The sequence below is a fragment of the Petromyzon marinus genome, unplaced genomic scaffold (genome assembly GCF_048934315.1).
Source record: "Petromyzon marinus isolate PM22_M1 ecotype Great Lakes invasive population unplaced genomic scaffold, UKy_Petmar_22M1.pri1.0 PM_Scaffold_1, whole genome shotgun sequence".
In the NCBI taxonomy this organism is placed as follows: domain Eukaryota; kingdom Metazoa; phylum Chordata; class Hyperoartia; order Petromyzontiformes; family Petromyzontidae; genus Petromyzon; species Petromyzon marinus.
Genome location: NW_027423057.1, coordinates 245,004 through 258,520, shown reverse-complemented (window position 1 = coordinate 258,520; position 13,517 = coordinate 245,004). Strand labels below are relative to the sequence as shown.

At 59.3% G+C, this 13,517-nt stretch overlaps 1 long non-coding RNA gene across 1 annotated transcript in view; it reads right to left on the bottom strand.

The window, feature by feature from the left end:
• Positions 1 to 11,770, bottom strand: part of LOC142922483 (uncharacterized) — a 43,414-nt gene extending 31,644 nt beyond the window's left edge. The window contains exon 1 of the long non-coding RNA XR_012940074.1: positions 11,385 to 11,770. This is a non-coding gene — a long non-coding RNA (uncharacterized LOC142922483). The remainder of the gene's footprint in view (positions 1 to 11,384) is intronic.
• Positions 11,771 to 13,517: the final 1,747 nt, after the last annotated feature.

The window sequence follows — 13,517 nt, the reverse complement described above, 5'->3', positions numbered from 1 at the left end:
GGTGAGGGGTGAGGCGGGCGAGGCGTGAGGATGACGAGGCGCGGGGTGCGGTGGACGAGGTGAGGGGTGAGGAAGACGAGCTGAGGGGTGAGGAGAACGAGCGGTGAGGAGGACAATGGGTGAGGACGAGGGGTGAGGAGGGTGACGTGAGGTGAGGGGTGAGTAGGATGAGTCGAGTGGTGAGGACAAGATGAGGGGTAAGAAGAACGAGGTGAGGGGTGAGGAGGACGAGGTGAGCGGTGAGGACGACGACGGGTGAGGAGGACGAGCTGAGGTGAGAGGTGAGGACGAGTCGAGGGGTGAGGAGGACGATGGGTGAGGAGGACGAGGGGTGAGGAGGACGGGGGGTGAGAAGTAAGAAGAACGAGGTGTGGGGGTGAGGAGGACGAGGGGTGAGGAGGACGAGAAGTGAGGAGGACGGGGGGTGAGAAGTAAGAAGAACGAGGTGTGGGGGTGAGGAGGACGAGGCGAGGAGTGAGGAGGACGAGGGGTGAGGAGTGCGGAGGATGAGTCGAGGGGTGAGGAGGAAGAGGTGAGGGGTAAGAAGAACGCGGTGTGGGTGAGAAAGACGAGGTGAGGGGTGAGGCGGGCGAGGCGTGAGGATGACGAGGCGCGGGGTGCGGTGGACGAGGTGAGGTGAGGGGTGAGGATGACGAGCTGAGGGGTGAGGAGAACGAGGGGTGAGGAGAACGAGCGGTGAGGAGGACAATGGGTGAGGAGGACAATGGGTGAGGAGGGTGAGGTGAGGGGTGAGTAGGACGAGTCTAGTGGTGAGGAGGACAAGATGAGGGGTAAGAATAACGAGGTGTGGGGTGAGGAGGACGAGGCAAATGGTGAGGACAGCGAGGGGAGGACGAGGAGTGAGGACGAGCTAAGGGTGAGGAGGACGAGGCGAGGGAGAGGTGAGGGGTGAGGAGGACGAGGTGAAAGGTGAGGCGGAGGGGTGAGGACGATGGGTGAGGAAGATGAGGCGAGGGGTGAGGAGGACGAGGGGTGAAGAGGACGAGGGGTGAGGAGGATGAGAGGTGAGGACGAGGGGTGAGGAGGATGAGGGGTGAGAAGGACGAGTCGAGGGGTGAGGAGGACGAGGGGTGAGGAGGACGAGCTGAGGAGTGAGGAGGATGAGCTGAGGGGTAAAGCGGATGAGGTGAGGGGTGAGGAAGACGAGGTAATGGGTGAGGATGAGGTGAGGGGTGTGGACGAGGTGAAAGGTCAAGCGGACGACGTGAGGGGTGACGACGAGGTAAGGAAGACGAGCTGAGGGGTGCGGAGGACGAGGTGAGGAGAACGAGGTGAGGGGTGAGGAGGACGAGGTGAGGGTGAGGAGGATGAGCTGAGGGGTAAAGATGACGAGGCAAGGCGTGAGGAGGACGAGGCGAGGACGAGGTGAGGGGTGAGGAGGACGAGGTGAGGGGTGAGGAGGACGAAGTGAGGGGTGAGTACGAGACGAGGGGTGAGGAGGGTGAGGGGTGAGGAGGGTGAGGTGAGGGGTGAGTAGGATGAGTCGAGTGGTGAGGAGGACAAGATGAGAAGTAAGAAGAACGAGGTGTGGGGTGAGGAAGACGAGGCAAATGGTGAGGACAGCGAGGGGAGGGGAGGACGAGGAGTGAGGACGAGCTAAGGGTGAGGAGGACGAGGTGAGCGGTGAGGACGACGACGGGTGAGGAGGACGAGCTGAGGTGAGGACGAGTCGAGGGGTGAGGACGAGGTGAAAGGTGAGGCGGACGAGGGGTGAGGACGATGGGTGAGGAAGATGAGGCGAGGGGTGAGGAAGATGAGGCGAGGGGTGAGGAAGATGAGGCGAGGGGTGAGGAAGATGAGGCGAGGGGTGAGGAGGACGAGGGGTGAGGAGGACGAGGGGTGAGGATGACGAGGGGTGAGGAGGACGAGGGGTGAGGAGGACGAGGGGTGACGATGACGAGAGTGAGGAGGACGAGGGGTGAGGAGAGTGAGGGGTGAGGAGAGTGAGAGGTGAGGAGTAAGAAGAACGAGCTGTGGGGGTGAGGAGGACAAGGTGAGGGGTGAGAACGAGGTGAGGGTTGAGGATAAGTGAGGTGGACGAGGTGAGGGGTGAGAACGAGGTGAGGGGTCAAGAGGACGAGGTGAGGGGTCAAGCGGACGACGTGAGGGGTAAGGAGGACGAGGTGAGGGGTGAGGAGGATGAGGAGCAGGGTGCGGTGGACGAGCGAGAGGGTGAGGAGAACGAGAAGTGAGGAGGACGGGGGGTGAGAAGTAAGAAGAACGAGGTGTGGGGGTGAGGAGGACGAGGGGTGAGGAGGACGAGGCGAGGGCTGAGGAGAGCGAGGCGTGAGGAGAGCGAGGGGTGAGGAGAGCGAGGGGTGAGGACAGCGAGGGGTGAGGAGGACGAGGGGTGAGGAGGTGAGGAGCAGGGCGCGGAGGACGAGCGAGGGATGAGGACGGGGGGTGAGAAGAAAAACGAGGTGTGGGGGTGAGGACGAGGTATGAGGAGAGCGAGCGGTGAGGAGAGCGAGGGGTGAGGAGGACGAGGGGTGAGGAGAGCGAGGGGTGAGGAGAATGAGGGGTGAGGAGGACGAGGGGTGAGGAGGTGAGGGGTGCGGAGGTGAGGGGTGCGGAGGACGAGTCGAGCGGTGAGGAGGAAGAGGTGAGGGGTAAGAAGAACGCGGTGTGGGTGAGAAGGACGAGGTGAGGGGTGAGGCGTGAGGATGACGAGGCGCGGGGTGGGGTGGACGAGGTGAGGTGAGGGGTGAGGAAGACGAGCTGAGGGGTGAGGAGAACGAGGGGTGAGGAGAACGAGCGGTGAGGAGGACAATGGGTGAGGAGGACAATGGGTGAAGAGGACGAGGGGTGAGTAGGATGAGGTGAGGGGTGAGTAGGACGAGTCGAGTGGTGAGGAGGACAAGATGAGTGGTAAGAAGAACGAGGTGTGGGGTGAGGAGGACGAGGCAAATGTTGAGGACAGCGAGGGGAGGACGAGGAGTGAGGACGAGCTAAGGGTGAGGAGGACGAGGCGAGGGAGAGGTGAGGGGTGAGGACGACGACGGGTGAGGAGGACGAGCTGAGGTGAGAGGTGAGGACGAGTCGAGTGGTGAGGAGGACGAGGTGAAAGGTGAGGCGGACGAGGGGTGAGGAGGACGATGGGTGAGGGGTGAGGAGGACGAGGGGTGACGATGACGAGAGTGAGGAGGACGAGGGGTGAGGAGAGTGAGGGGTGAGGAGTAAGAAGAACGAGCTGTGGGGGTGAGGAGGACGAGGTGAGGGGTGAGAACGAGGTGAGGATTGAGGACAAGTGAGGTGGACGAGGTGAGGGGTGAGAACGAGGTGAGGGGTCAAGAGGACGAGGTGAGGGGTCAAGAGGACGAGGTGAGGGGTCAAGAGGACGAGGTGAGGGGTCAAGCGGACGACGTGAGGGGTAAGGAGGACGAGGTGAGGGGTGAGGAGGATGAGGAGCAGGGTGCGGTGGACGAGCGAGGGGTGAGGAGGATGAGAAGTCAGGAGGAGGGGGGGTGAGACGTAAGAAGAACGAGGTGTGTGGGTGAGGAGGACGAGGCGAGGGCTGAGGAGAGCGAGGGGTGAGGACGGGGGGTGAGAAGAAAAACGAGGTGAGGACGAGGGTTGAGGAAAGCGAGGGGTGAAGAGAGCGAGGGGTGAGGAGAGCGAGCGGTGAGGAAGACGAGGGGTGAGGAGAGCGAGGGGTGAGGAGGACGAGGGGTGAGGAGAACGAGGGGTGAGGAGGACGAGAGGTAAGGAGGTGAGGGGTGCGAAGGACGAGTCGAGGGGTGAGGAGGAAGAGGTGAGGGGTAAGAAGAACGCGGTGTGGGTGAGAAGGACGAGGTGAGGGGTGAGGTGGGCGAGGCGTGAGGATGACGAGGCGCGGGGTGCGGTGGACGAGGTGAGGTGAGGGGTGAGGAAGACGAGCTGAGGGGTGAGGAGAACGAGGGGTGAGGAGAACGAGCGGTGAGGAGGACGATGTGTGAGGAGGACGATGGGTGAGGAGGACGAGGGGTGACGAGGGGTGAGGAGGGTGAGGTGAGGGGTGAGTAGGACGAGTCGAGTGGTGAGGAGGACAAGATGAGGGGTAAGAAGAACGAGGTGTGGGGTGAGGAGGACGAGGCAAATGGTGAGGACAGCGAGGGGAGGGGAGGACGAGGAGTGAGGACGAGCTAAGGGTGAGGAGGACGAGGCGAGGGAGAGGTGAGGGGTGAGAAGGACGAGGTGAGCGGTGAGGACGACGACGGGTGAGGAGGACGAGCTGAGGTGAGAGGACGAGCTGAGGTGAGAGGACGAGCTGAGGGGTGAGGAGGACGAGGGGTGAGGAGGACGATGGGTGAGGAAGATGAGGCGAGGGGTGAGGAAGATGAGGCGAGGGGTGAGGAGGACGAGGGGTGAGGAGGATGAGGGGTGAGAAGGACGAGGTGAGGGGGGAGGAAGACGAAGTGATGGGTGAGGATGAGGTGAGGGGTGTGGACGAGGTGAAAGGTCAAGCGGACGACGTGAGGGTTGAGAGGACGAGCTGAGGAGGACGAGGTGAGGGGTGAGGAGGACGAGGTGAGGAGGATGAGCTGAGGGGTAAAGATGACGAGGCAAGGGGTGAGGAGGACGAGGCGAGGACGAGGTGAGGGGTGAGGAGGACGAAGTGAGGGGTGAGGAGAACGAGGGGTGAGAACGAGGGTTGAGGAGAACGAGGCGATGGGTGAGGAGGACGAGGTGATGGGTGAGGACGAGGTGAGGAGAGCGAGGGGTTAGAGAAGGACGAGGTGAGGGTGAGGAGGATGAGCTAAGGGGTAAAGATGACGAGGCAAGGGGTGAGGACGAGGCGAGGACGAGGTGAGGGGTGAGGAGGACGAAGTGAGGGGTGAGGAGAACGAGGGGTGAGAACGAGGGTTGAGGAGAACGAGGCGATGGGTGAGGAGGACGAGGTGATGGGTGAGGACGAGGTGAGGAGAGCGAGGGGTTAGAGAAGGACGAGGTGAGGGTGAGGAGGATGAGCTAAGGGGTAAAGATGACGAGGCAAGGGGTGAGGACGAGGCGAGGACGAGGTGAGGGGTGAGGAGGACGAAGTGAGGGCGAGGTGAGGGGTGAGGAATACGAGCTGAGGGATGAGAAGGACGAGGTGAAGGGTGAGGAGGACGAGGCGAGGGGTGAGAACGAGGGGTGAAGGTGAACGGGGTGAGGAGGACGAGGCGAGATGCGAGGACGGGGTGAGGACGAGGTGAAGGGTGAGGAGGAGGTGATGTTTGATTCGTGACAAAACATGTAATAAAGTTATTAATAACAATCTGAATTATAGTCAATTATTCACGTCTACTACATAGAGTGCAGGTAGCCGTGTGAGGATGAGGTGAGAACGAGGTGAGGGGTAAGGACGAGGTGAGTAGAACGAGAGACGAGGGGTGAGAACGAGGTGAGGGTTGAGGACGACGGGTGAGGTGGACGAGGTGAGGGGTGAGGATGAGGCGAGGGGTGAGGATGAGGCGAGCGGTGAGGACGAGGTGAGTAGAACGGGGGTGAGGACGAGGCGAGGGGTGAGGAGAACGAGGTGAGAAGGTGAGGGGTGAGGAGGGCGAGGGGTGAGGAGGGCGAGGGGTGAGGAGGGCGAGGGGTGAGGAGGGCGAGGGGTGAGGAGGGCGAGGGGTGAGGAGGGCGAGGGGTGAGGAGGGCGAGGCGTGAGGAGGTCGAGGGGTGAGGAGGGCGAGGGGTGAGGAGGGCGAGGGGTGAGGAGGGCGAGGGGTGAGGAGGGCGAGGGGTGAGGAGGGCGAGGGGTGAGGAGGGCGAGGGGTGAGGAGGGCGAGGGGTGAGGAGGGCGAGGGGTGAGGAGGGCGAGGGGTGAGGGGGACGAGGGGTGAGGAGGACGAGAGTGAGGAGGACGAGGGCTGAGGAGAGTGAGGGGTGAGGAGTAAGAAGAACGAGTTGTGGGGGTGAGGACGAGGTGAGGGGTGAGAACGAGGTGAGGGTTGAGGACAAGTGAGGTGGACGAGGTGAGGGGTGAGAATGAGGTGAGGGGTGAGAATGAGGTGAGGGGTCAAGAGGACGAGTTGAGGGGTCAAGCGGACGACGTGAGGGGTAAGGAGGACGAGGTGAGGGGTGAGGAGGATGAGGAGCAGGGTGCGGTGGACGAGCGAGGGGTGAGGAGGATGAGAAGTGAGGAGGACGGGGGTGAGACGTAAGAAGAACGAGGTGTGTGGGTGAGGAGGACGAGGCGAGGGCTGAGGAGAGCGAGGGGTGAGGACGGGGGGTGAGAAGAAAAACGAGGTGAGGACGAGGGTTGAGGAGAGCGAGGGGTGAGGAAGACGAGGGGTGAGGAGAGCGAGGGGTGAGGAGGACGAGGGGTGAGGAGAACGAGGGGTGAGGAGGACGAGAGGTAAGGAGGTGAGGGGTGCGAAGGACGAGTCGAGGGGTGAGGAGGAAGAGGTGAGGGGTAAGAAGAACGCGGTGTGGGTGAGAAGGACGAGGTGAGGGGTGAAGTGGGCGAGGCGTGAGGATGACGAGGCGCGGGGTGCGGTGGACGAGGTGAGGTGAGGGGTGAGGAAGACGAGCTGAGGGGTGAGGAGAACGAGGGGTGAGGAGAACGAGCGGTGAGGAGGACGATGTGTGAGGAGGACGATGGGTGAGGAGGACGAGGGGTGACGAGGGGTGAGGAGGGTGAGGTGAGGGGTGAGTAGGACGAGTCGAGTGGTGAGGAGGACAAGATGAGGGGTAAGAAGAACGAGGTGTGGGGTGAGGAGGACGAGGCAAATGGTGAGGACAGCGAGGGGAGGGGAGGACGAGGAGTGAGGACGAGCTAAGGGTGAGGAGGACGAGGCGAGGGAGAGGTGAGGGGTGAGAAGGACGAGGTGAGCGGTGAGGACGACGACGGGTGAGGAGGACGAGCTGAGGTGAGAGGACGAGTCGAGGGGTGAGGAGGACGAGGGGTGAGGAGGACGATGGGTGAGGAAGATGAGGCGAGGGGTGAGGAAGATGAGGCGAGGGGTGAGGAGGACGAGGGGTGAGGAGGATGAGGGGTGAGAAGGACGAGGTGAGGGGGGAGGAAGACGAAGTGATGGGTGAGGATGAGGTGAGGGGTGTGGACGAGGTGAAAGGTCAAGCGGACGACGTGAGGGTTGAGAGGACGAGCTGAGGAGGACGAGGTGAGGGGTGAGGAGGACGAGGTGAGGAGGATGAGCTGAGGGGTAAAGATGACGAGGCAAGGGGTGAGGAGGACGAGGCGAGGACGAGGTGAGGGGTGAGGAGGACGAAGTGAGGGGTGAGGAGAACGAGGGGTGAGAACGAGGGTTGAGGAGAACGAGGCGATGGGTGAGGAGGACGAGGTGATGGGTGAGGACGAGGTGAGGAGAGCGAGGGGTTAGAGAAGGACGAGGTGAGGGTGAGGAGGATGAGCTAAGGGGTAAAGATGACGAGGCAAGGGGTGAGGACGAGGCGAGGACGAGGTGAGGGGTGAGGAGGACGAAGTGAGGGGTGAGGAGAACGAGGGGTGAGAACGAGGGTTGAGGAGAACGAGGCGATGGGTGAGGAGGACGAGGTGATGGGTGAGGACGAGGTGAGGAGAGCGAGGGGTTAGAGAAGGACGAGGTGAGGGTGAGGAGGATGAGCTAAGGGGTAAAGATGACGAGGCAAGGGGTGAGGACGAGGCGAGGACGAGGTGAGGGGTGAGGAGGACGAAGTGAGGGCGAGGTGAGGGGTGAGGAATACGAGCTGAGGGATGAGAAGGACGAGGTGAAGGGTGAGGAGGACGAGGCGAGGGGTGAGAACGAGGGGTGAAGGTGAACGGGGTGAGGAGGACGAGGCGAGATGCGAGGACGGGGTGAGGACGAGGTGAAGGGTGAGGAGGAGGTGATGTTTGATTCGTGACAAAACATGTAATAAAGTTATTAATAACAATCTGAATTATAGTCAATTATTCACGTCTACTACATAGAGTGCAGGTAGCCGTGTGAGGATGAGGTGAGAACGAGGTGAGGGGTAAGGACGAGGTGAGTAGAACGAGAGACGAGGGGTGAGAACGAGGTGAGGGTTGAGGACGACGGGTGAGGTGGACGAGGTGAGGGGTGAGGATGAGGCGAGGGGTGAGGATGAGGCGAGCGGTGAGGACGAGGTGAGTAGAACGGGGGTGAGGACGAGGCGATGGGTGAGGAGAACGAGGTGAGAAGATGAGGGGTGAGGAGGGCGAGGGGTGAGGAGGGCGAGGGGTGAGGAGGGCGAGGGGTGAGGAGGGCGAGGGGTGAGGAGGGCGAGGGGTGAGGAGGGCGAGGGGTGAGGAGGGCGAGGGGTGAGGAGGGCGAGGGGTGAGGATGGCGAGGCGTGAGGAGGTCGAGGGGTGAGGAGGGCGAGGGGTGAGGAGGGCGAGGGGTGAGGAGGGCGAGGGGTGAGGAGGGCGAGGGGTGAGGAGGGCGAGGGGTGAGGAGGGCGAGGGGTGAGGAGGGCGAGGGGTGAGGAGGACGAGGGGTGAGGAGGACGAGAGTGAGGAGGACGAGGGCTGAGGAGAGTGAGGGGTGAGGAGTAAGAAGAACGAGTTGTGGGGGTGAGGACGAGGTGAGGGGTGAGAACGAGGTGAGGGTTGAGGACAAGTGAGGTGGACGAGGTGAGGGGTGAGAATGAGGTGAGGGGTGAGAATGAGGTGAGGGGTCAAGAGGACGAGTTGAGGGGTCAAGCGGACGACGTGAGGGGTAAGGAGGACGAGGTGAGGGGTGAGGAGGATGAGGAGCAGGGTGCGGTGGACGAGCGAGGGGTGAGGAGGATGAGAAGTGAGGAGGACGGGGGGTGAGACGTAAGAAGAACGAGGTGTGTGGGTGAGGAGGACGAGGCGAGGGCTGAGGAGAGCGAGGGGTGAGGACGGGGGGTGAGAAGAAAAACGAGGTGAGGACGAGGGTTGAGGAGAGCGAGGGGTGAGGAAGACGAGGGGTGAGGAGAGCGAGGGGTGAGGAGGACGAGGGGTGAGGAGAACGAGGGGTGAGGAGGACGAGAGGTAAGGAGGTGAGGGGTGCGAAGGACGAGTCGAGGGGTGAGGAGGAAGAGGTGAGGGGTAAGAAGAACGCGGTGTGGGTGAGAAGGACGAGGTGAGGGGTGAGGTGGGCGAGGCGTGAGGATGACGAGGCGCGGGGTGCGGTGGACGAGGTGAGGTGAGGGGTGAGGAAGACGAGCTGAGGGGTGAGGAGAACGAGGGGTGAGGAGAACGAGCGGTGAGGAGGACGATGTGTGAGGAGGACGATGGGTGAGGAGGACGAGGGGTGACGAGGGGTGAGGAGGGTGAGGTGAGGGGTGAGTAGGACGAGTCGAGTGGTGAGGAGGACAAGATGAGGGGTAAGAAGAACGAGGTGTGGGGTGAGGAGGACGAGGCAAATGGTGAGGACAGCGAGGGGAGGGGAGGACGAGGAGTGAGGACGAGCTAAGGGTGAGGAGGACGAGGCGAGGGAGAGGTGAGGGGTGAGAAGGACGAGGTGAGCGGTGAGGACGACGACGGGTGAGGAGGACGAGCTGAGGTGAGAGGACGAGCTGAGGTGAGAGGACGAGCTGAGGTGAGAGGACGAGTCGAGGGGTGAGGAGGACGAGTGGTGAGGAGGACGATGGGTGAGGAAGATGAGGCGAGGGGTGAGGAGGACGAGGGGTGAGGAGGATGAGGGGTGAGAAGGACGAGTCGAGGGGTGAGGAGGACGAGGTGAGGGGGGAGGAAGACGAAGTGATGGGTGAGGATGAGGTGAGGGGTGTGGACGAGGTGAAAGGTCAAGCGGACGACGTGAGGGTTGAGAGGACGAGCTGAGGAGGACGAGGTGAGGGGTGAGGAGGACGAGGTGAGGAGGATGAGCTGAGGGGTAAAGATGACGAGGCAAGGGGTGAGGAGGACGAGGCGAGGACGAGGTGAGGGGTGAGGAGGACGAAGTGAGGGGTGAGGAGAACGAGGGGTGAGAACGAGGGTTGAGGAGAACGAGGCGATGGGTGAGGAGGACGAGGTGATGGGTGAGGACGAGGTGAGGAGAGCGAGGGGTTAGAGAAGGACGAGGTGAGGGTGAGGAGGATGAGCTAAGGGGTAAAGATGACGAGGCAAGGGGTGAGGACGAGGCGAGGACGAGGTGAGGGGTGAGGAGGACGAAGTGAGGGGTGAGGAGAACGAGGGGTGAGAACGAGGGTTGAGGAGAACGAGGCGATGGGTGAGGAGGACGAGGTGATGGGTGAGGACGAGGTGAGGAGAGCGAGGGGTTAGAGAAGGACGAGGTGAGGGTGAGGAGGATGAGCTAAGGGGTAAAGATGACGAGGCAAGGGGTGAGGACGAGGCGAGGACGAGGTGAGGGGTGAGGAGGACGAAGTGAGGGCGAGGTGAGGGGTGAGGAATACGAGCTGAGGGATGAGAAGGACGAGGTGAAGGGTGAGGAGGACGAGGCGAGGGGTGAGAACGAGGGGTGAAGGTGAACGGGGTGAGGAGGACGAGGCGAGATGCGAGGACGGGGTGAGGACGAGGTGAAGGGTGAGGAGGAGGTGATGTTTGATTCGTGACAAAACATGTAATAAAGTTATTAATAACAATCTGAATTATAGTCAATTATTCACGTCTACTACATAGAGTGCAGGTAGCCGTGTGAGGATGAGGTGAGAACGAGGTGAGGGGTAAGGACGAGGTGAGTAGAACGAGAGGCGAGGGGTGAGAACGAGGTGAGGGTTGAGGACGACGGGTGAGGTGGACGAGGTGAGGGGTGAGGACGAGGCGAGAAGATGAGGGGTGAGGAGAACGAGGGGTGAGGAGGGCGAGGGGTGAGGAGGGCGAGGGGTGAGGAGGGCGAGGGGTGAGGAGGGCGAGGGGTGAGGAGGGCGAGGGGTGAGGAGGGCGAGGGGTGAGGAGGGCGAGGGGTGAGGAGGACGAGGGGTGAGGAGGACGAGGGGTGAGGAGGACGAGGGGTGAGGAGGACGAGGGGTGAGGAGGACGAGGCTAGGGGTGAGGAGGACGAGGCTAGGGGTGAGGAGGACGAGGCTAGGGGTGAGGAGGACGAGGCTAGGGGTGAGGAGGACGAGGCTAGGGGTGAGGAGGACGAGGCTAGGGGTGAGGAGGATGAGGTGAGGTCGGTAAGGGAGGTGTCCGTCTCCGGAGTGTTGCATGATATTTGTTGCTATGCTCGATGTTTGGTTGGTGACATAACATTCAATAAAGTTCTAAATAACATCCTGAAAGATAATAAATTACTCGTGTCTGCTGCATAGAGGCCAGGTACCCGCGTTTGCCTTCTGCGTGTGCGTGTAGATAAATCAGAATCTGTATTTTACATGAGTTTTGACGTTCTCATTCACACACGTCCAGAAGGGTCGGGTTAGCCAGTTGCATCAACAACAAAATGCAATTAAAGATACTCGAGTAAGGATTGAGAAAATGTAGTCAAGTCACGAATAAATGTCATGTAAAATCAAACTGTGCAAGCTCATACCTTCTTGTAGATTTGTCAACATCAAATCCAAGCTTGGGCAAGATGGCAAAACACCAACAGTCAAAGTACCATACCAAGACAGTGGCCTCGATTAAATTGCATTCAAACATTGAACTCTCGACACGTGGGTGAAGAGGTTCCGAGTTTCAAATCGCAGACGCAAAAGCCGCGTCGAGAACTTTGAGCACTGGCTGATACGAAGGCAGCTTCCTCTGCCCCCATAGGGTGCCTGGGGGCACGTGATCTGGCTCCGCCCATGGTAGGCGGGGCCAATTGCGTCACTTCCTGCGCACTCACCTCCGACCCCAATGGCGTTACGTCACTCCGGCAGGGCGAGCGAGCTGAGCGGCTGCGTTTGTCTCTTGCGCCCCCAACAGGAGCCATGAAGTTCTTCAAGAGACGGCAGCAGATGCAAGCGACGCTGGAGACTCCAAATTCGTCAACAGTGGAGGTGAGTGGCGCCACCTCTTGCGTTGGAGTTATACGAAGTAACAAATAGAGTATTGCGATCACATCGAGAAAAAATATTATTTTTTAAAATATTTAAATTTTACTTTAAATTGAGCGCTTGATGCGTGGGTAACGAGGTTCATAGTTTAAGATCACAGATTGAGAGTTTCATCAAGGATTTTAGTCGGAGAAAGCTTTCTCTGGGCAGTTGGTCCTTGTTTGCGTTGCCAAGGTGATAGCATCTCGTGTCAACTGCCATTTCCCAGCAGCTGTGCCTGGGGGTCACGTGACGTTTGGTGACGCAATAAGGCCCGAGCCATTGGCTCCGCCCTTTTTGGGTAAAGCCAGTGACGTAATCACTGCCATAGATGACGTCATCACTGTATTCGATGCATTCTTCACTGAAATTGACGTCGTCACTGTAATTGATGACGTCATCACTAATCGATGTCATCGCTGTAGTCGATGGCGTAATCGCTGCATCTGATGACGGCATCGCTGCATTTGATTACGTCAGCGCTGCGGGCTCCTTATCGCTGCGTGGTGGCCTGTAATTCGGGCAAAGCCAGCGATCTGAGCACCTGTGTTTCTTTATCTGCGTCGGCAAGAATATACATGATATTCTTCAACAGACCACAGTTGAGAAAGCAACACATGAGACAATGAATGTGTCAACAGAGTAGGTGCGTAGTGCCACCTCTTGGGGGCCGTCCATAAATGACGTCACGCACTTGGGGGGTTGGCAGACATTTGTGACGATGTGTGACGGGGGGGGGGGTTTGAGAAATGTGATGTCACATCAAAATGCGCAATTTTAAATAAAAATAGACAACACGTTCTACTTAATTAAATACTTTTTAATAAATGTTCTACAACATCAGAGTGCAGCACCACATTAATACGCACTACAATGGCAATAGTTTAATATGTTTTCTTGTTCATGTTTTTTGTTTGTTGCGGGTGCACCCGATTCAAGGGCTGAATGGCTCACAGGGCTATACCAAATAAATGGAACTGTGAACTAAAGCGATTTGAAGCATGTTTTTTTTTTTTTGGGGGGGGGGGGGGTCTGACTTTTTGTGACACCGTGTGACAAAGGGGGAGGGGTCCAAAATAGCATGACGTCATTTATGGACGGCCCCTTGTGTTTTGATGTCAGAGGAGTTGTACTCGGTAAGAGAGGTAGGGGACAGACAAATCTAGGCTGGAGTGGAGGCCACCACTCTGCCACTTACCAGCTAAAATGCAAACGTGTATGGAATGATAAAAAAAAAGCTTTGCCCCAACACCAGATTGACACCTTTTACAAGGCAGCAAGTCCGCATGAACCACAAATACCTGCTAACACCAGTGGCGAGGGATATCTGAGCCAGTGTTGGGACTCCCCTATGTCGACTTAGGCTGAAATGAATACAGGCAGTCTCGCTTAGCGCTCAAGATGCCTATGTGGAGAAGTGAGCATTCAGGAAATCAGCGCGAAAAGGGTTATACCATTATATATGGGGATGACTTCTCGACAGCGTTATCTCTTATGAACAATAAATGAGGGCTTCATTGGAGTATCAGCGCTATTTTATAAGAGTAATAAAACAGATGGTAAACATTCCATCAAACGAATTTTTTTTTTAATAATAGCATCAGGAAGTATTATGTACTGTACTCACCAGTGTAACCGCCATATGC